General features: G+C 34.1%; 1 pseudogene; it reads left to right on the top strand.

The window, feature by feature from the left end:
• LOC107750336 (transcription factor COE1-like) overlaps positions 1-6,047 on the top strand; it is a 137,870-nt pseudogene that overhangs the window by 123,883 nt on the left and 7,940 nt on the right.

Raw genomic sequence — 6,047 nt, 5'->3', positions numbered from 1 at the left:
CTCTCTCTCTCTCTCTCTCTCTCTCTCTCTCTCTCTCCCCATGTTTGTCATTGACTTGAGCCATCTGTGAAGATCGTTACTGCTCGTTGTTGATTGGCTGGGGGAGGACTGTTAGTTCTAAGGTCATATTTTGTCGTGGGAAATGCAAGTAAATGAGGATGACGAGGAGGAAGCTTAGTGCCCCCATCTCCATATGCCCCCCAATCCTCTCTTGTGTGCATGTTGTGCACTACCACGCAAACACAGTCCCAGATGAGCTCTTAAAGTTAAACTCCAAAGGAATATCACAATATTCGGTGGTTTCTTGACCCTGTTTCTGCCTCTCCGCCTGATCTGAAGGCCACTGTTGTTCCTCGTAAATGTAACAGTTTCCACACAGTGTGTTCAGAAACTCAGCCAGAAAGTGTTCAGTTTCAGGGCCTCGTGGCCTGGCATAAAACAGTCACTAAGAGCTGCACTTCAAAGATGCAGGCTCGGCTAATGTTTGCATGACATAGATGTGGGAAACCCGAGAGCTAATGTTCCAGCATGAGCTCTGCATTTCTGCATGTATTAAGGTATATTTGTGTAGTTTGTCCATTTTATGTCCAGTTGTGTGTGTGTGTGTGTGTTTCTGGCCTAGATACAGTTTTGGGTGACAAAATGTCTAAAAGTGCCCATGAAAAAAACTTTTTATTTTTTTTTGTATCTTCAGAATGTGAAATGTTTGTAAAGAGATTAAATCATGTCTTTATTCAGTTCTAAAATTTTAAAATAAAAAGCTTTTAAAATAAAGCTCTAAAATAAAAGCTTATTTTTAAGGCTAGTGTAAATTATAGCTTATATTATTAATAAAATAGTTTATAATTGATATTATGAAATTATTTTTATTTATATTAAATTTATGTTAAATAATATTTTTACTTAAATATATTTACGTATTACTTATTTGAGAGCTAATGTTCTTTATTCACTTCTAAAAATCTTCAGATTTATTTTAAAGTTATGAATAGATTAGAGATAACAACAGTGCACAAAAAATAAGATTTACTTACTTTTTACTTCAATTTATTTGCGTAAGTGTGTTGTATTTAGTTTAATATAAATTTTTCGCACTTCGTTGGGAAGTCTGTAGCTTAATTTAAAAACAATACACTGAAAAGTGAAATTTACTTTATTATTTACTACTATTTTATTTATTTTTTACTATTTATTTTTTTACTATTTTTACTTTTACTATTTTCTTAAAATGATTTATATATATTTTGAACAAGAATACACTGAAAAGTGAGATTTTCTTAAAGATTTTAATTATTTTCTTTAAATTATTTATAATGTATTTAAAGTGTGTCTCATTTAGTTTAAAATTACTTTTTATGCTATTTATTTATACAATACTAACAATTTACTAAACGTCAACAATAACACTGGTGTAAATAAAACTGGTAAGCAATGAAAAGACACAACCTCATTAATTATTCATGTCCTGGTGCATGCTGGGAACACAACATCATAAAGCTAAGTGTATTTTACTTGATTTTATACCTTATATAAATATATACTGATATAATATACTGATATTTGTCAATAAATATTAGCAGGGTTTTCTTTGGGATCAATACGGTACTTGAGGATTGTAAATATAACAAACAAATTTACCTGAATTAGAGCTTGTATTTCAACATGCAGAATGTAGAATTAGTGCAATATTTCCAATGGGTGTGCGTGAGTGTGTACAGACACAGGCTGTTGTTCTCACAGTACAGTAATGATAGGTTTGCCAGCAGCCCCAGCTGCCTCTTACCTGGCAACTCTTGAGGGAGAAAAACAACTAGAACTTCCCCTCTTCATCTCTCTCTCTTTCTCTCTCTCCTCCTAGCATACTCACTCACTCACTCGTTTCCACTTTATTTGTGCACATTTACCTCACTTTGTCTTCTTCTGTCTTCTCTCCATCCCTCGAGTCTTTTTTCCTTTGTTTTCTTCCAACCCTTTCCCCCTTTGCTCATCTTTCAGCGCTGTTTTCTGTCTGCATCTCTCTCTTTCACCTCCCGTCATGAGATTTACAATTACTCTGCCGTTTCCTCTCTTTGTCCTGCTCTCTGTAGACAACCTGTTTTTTTTTCTGTCGTTTTATCCAGATTTCATGAACTGCATCTGTAGTTCTTTGGGTCAATCTTTTCTCTCTTTGTCTGTGTTTACTCTATACTTTTATCTGTCTCTCTCTTTGTTTTCTGTTCTCTCCTCATACAGTCATGTGAAGTGTGTGCGTGCGTGCGTGTGTGTGTGTGTGTGTGTGTGTGTGTGTGTGTGTGTGTGTGTGTGTGTGGTAGGTTTCAATGTAATACCCCAGGGAGCTCCAGTAGAGGTTGCCATAATACAAGGTCTGGCTTCCTCTGTATCACCTCCACACCTCTCTGTCTGTCTCTGAACACTGTGTGTATGAAAGAGAGCGATCCTCCTCTTCAGTCTGATCATACTGGCTCAAGTCTAAATGTATCTATACAGTATACTAGCCTTGTCATTATAAACATTTATGACTTTCTTTCTTCTGTGGGACACAAAAAGTGATGTTTCACAGAAAGTTTGAGCTGCTCTCTTCTTTTCAGTAAAAGTAGATGGTGACCAGAGTCTCTTAAGCTTCAAAAGCAGAAAAACACAAAGCATCATGGTCCATATGTGCTATATTAAAAATTGTTCAGCCAATTGTTCCTTTGTAAAAGAAACACTTTGTAAATAAACTCATTATTCACAGAACAACCTTGCATTAATAGCTGTGGTCACTTTTAATTTCAAATTTTCTTTTTCTTTTATTTTAATTGAATTAGAGTCAGCAGGGTTATTTTTAATGATTACATTGATCAAAAGTGACAGACGTCTTTTGCTACAATATAGATGTCTTTATTATAAATTAAAATAATTATGTTATTTAAACATTTCTATACATCAAAAAAATTCCTGAAAAAAATGTTTTCACAAATATATTAAGCAGCACAACTTTGATAAAAAAAAAGAAGTGTTTTCTGAGCAACAAATCAACATATTAGAATGATTTCTGAAGACTGGAGTAATGATGCTGAAAATTTAGCTTCGTCATCATAGGAATAAATAGCATTTTAAAATAAATTTTATTAGAAAACAGTTATTTTAAATTGCAATAAAATTCACACGTTACTGTTTATACTGTATGTTATATAAAAATAAATTCAGCCTCAGTGAACAAGAGATTTTTTTTCAAAATCCATATAAAATATTTCTGAGCAACAATTTTTTTTTGCGGGACAACATATAGTATTAAAGATCCCATGATTAGGAATATATATATATATATATATATATTCATTATTTCTTTGCAATAATGTGTACTGATGAGATCATAAAAACATTGAGTAGAAATGACAGAAATTATTGTAAAAAGTTAAATAGATAGAAACAAAGTATTGGGCAAGAGTGATAATTTGATGCTTCTGCCTATGAAGTGGAAAGGAGATGCCCTGGAGGTGAAGACAGGAGATAAAATGACAAAAAATTTGACTTTAATTCAGTGCAGATGTAGCAGATGGAAAATGATTATGCATAAGAAGCCGTTGTAAGATGCTCATGTCCTGTCTTGGTTTTGGTACTCTTAGTGAGACCAGAGTGAGTCTGTGGGCCGAGGAGATGTGTGACTTACACAGGAACACTATAACACGCACAAACACACACAGTCACACACGCCGTGTGAAGAATGACAGTGGAGCATATGTGTACAGTCTGAAAGGATCGCAGCCCTGGATCACTGCTTGTGTGATTTGGCACAGGTTGAGTGTGTGTTCTGTGTGCATTTGTATGTGTGTGTGTGTGTGTGTGTGTGTGTGTGTGACAGGTTGGTGTAAATGAGATTCCAACAGCTTCTTTTTCTGTCCTCCTCATCACATGTTTGGTTTCTCTTTTTTGAACACAACTTGCTTATGTATAGTAAATAACTGGTTAAATTTTAAACATAAAGATTATTTTTCATAAATAGCACCACTTATGGTGCTGTTTATGGATTTACTGTGCTGTTTATGGATGCAAACCATGTTGATTTACAATACCAGATCTGGAGTATTGGACTAAACTGTGTTTGTGTGTGTATGTGTGTGTTTTATTAGGAGGTTCTTCTGAAAAGAGCTGCAGACCTGGTGGAGGCGCTGTATGGAATGCCTCATAACAATCAGGTATGAAAGTCACTACAATGAAGCTGATGGTTTTATATGCAGCCAACATTTCTTTCACTATATATATATAGGTACACACACAGTAAATAATATAATATTTAAATAATTTGTAATTATTATAATGTAAACAAAATTATAATAATGTAACATAATAAGAACATGATATTTAACAACTTATAATTTAAAATTTTTTTATATTTATATAATGTAAATAAAATAATTGTATAATTATTATCATTTAAATAAGATTATAATAATGATCAAAAATAATCCTTAAATTACTTACAATGTTAAAATATTCTTGGATTAATGAGTAATAATTAATTATATTAATAATAAAATGTATTTCAGGGCATTATTATTTTCTTTCATGTAATGTAATATCTTGAATCAGAACCCAATGAGAAGCACTGTGTATCATTTTAACACCTCTCTCTCTCTCTCTGTTCTCTGGATTGTCCAGGAGATCATTTTAAAGCGTGCTGCAGACCTGACGGAGGCGCTCTACAGTGTGCCGCGGAGCCATAACCAGTTGCCCTCGCTGACAGGCTCCGGCGCTCACTCGGGCATGATGGGAGTTAACTCTTTCAGCAGCCAGCTCGCCGTCAACATCTCTGAGGCCTCACAGGGAGACCAAGGTCTGTGTGTGCTGTGAATCCCAAATCACACATTCAAACACATGCATGAACGGCTGTCAAGCAATTAAAAAATGTATTGCATATATCAATAATTGGAAGTCAGTGTATTGTTTGTTTTATATCACCGAACATGGAGCCTGTAACTGCAAACAATTTTACAATCAAGAATCGAATTAAAAGCGGTACTTCATTTACATACAGATCAGGGGGCACGATTAATTGTGTTAATATTTTTTTCACACTATTTTCTTTCGAACTAATCACACTAATGTGTTGCGTTGACAGCCATACAAAGTGTTTGACTGGGTTTGATTGAGACATGACTTCACAAAACTCAAAGCTACTCGACAACCTCAACACTTAAATTCAGTCACACGGTCTGTCAGTCCTTGTCTGGATCTGTTCATCTGTCGTTTGTGAGCTTCACACCCACCCGCAGCCCTGGCCCAGCAGCACTGTACATGATGATCGCATGGCTGTGTTTTGGCAGGCCTGTCACCCACAGCGCTCAAAACTGCTACTCACACTCACCTGCCCATAGAAACGACACATTCATCAGAGTGTGTCTGTGTGTGTACACACTCCCTGTCACTCCTGAGAGAAGTGTGAGCGGCACAGGCTGTGAACGAGCTGAGAGACTCAGGATGACAGCGCTACAAGAATGAAACACGTTATTTGCAAATGCAAACGCAGTTTATGAGCACAGCATGCAAACATTTTAACTTGAAGACATTGCGTCAGAAATATATTTCTGTTGTTCAGTAGAATGTACGTAATAGGTTACTACTCCTACTAAAATTATTAAACCTTATTTTTAAGGAATAATCATACAATATTTCTTCAATGTTTTAATTGTAATATTAAATCCCCTTTATTTTTAAAATAAAATGCGTTTAATTTTCATTAATTAAAAGATAAATTAAATTAATGTTTTATGCCTTAAAAAATGTAAATAGACAACACAGGATTTCTGAGGAAAAAAATCATAAGACTACTTTAAGAAAAAATGTAACTTGTTTTTATGCTTTCAAATAATTAGACATGCTAAAACACAGAATTTGGTAACAATAAAACATAAGGTTGGAAAAAATAAAACAATTCATAGGGCCCTAAACATGTAATTTGTTTTAAACTTTTAATAAATTGACGTTAAATTGTTTAAGTTTCATGATTTTAATTAATTAGGCATGCTTTTTGATTAATAAAATTTAATTTAACCATTAAAAAGGAG

Source organism: Sinocyclocheilus rhinocerous, unplaced genomic scaffold, assembly GCF_001515625.1.
Source record: "Sinocyclocheilus rhinocerous isolate Xijiao unplaced genomic scaffold, SAMN03320098_v1.1 scaffold1053, whole genome shotgun sequence".
Taxonomy (NCBI): Eukaryota; Metazoa; Chordata; class Actinopteri; order Cypriniformes; family Cyprinidae; genus Sinocyclocheilus; species Sinocyclocheilus rhinocerous.
This window is presented reverse-complemented; position numbering and strand designations above follow the sequence as displayed.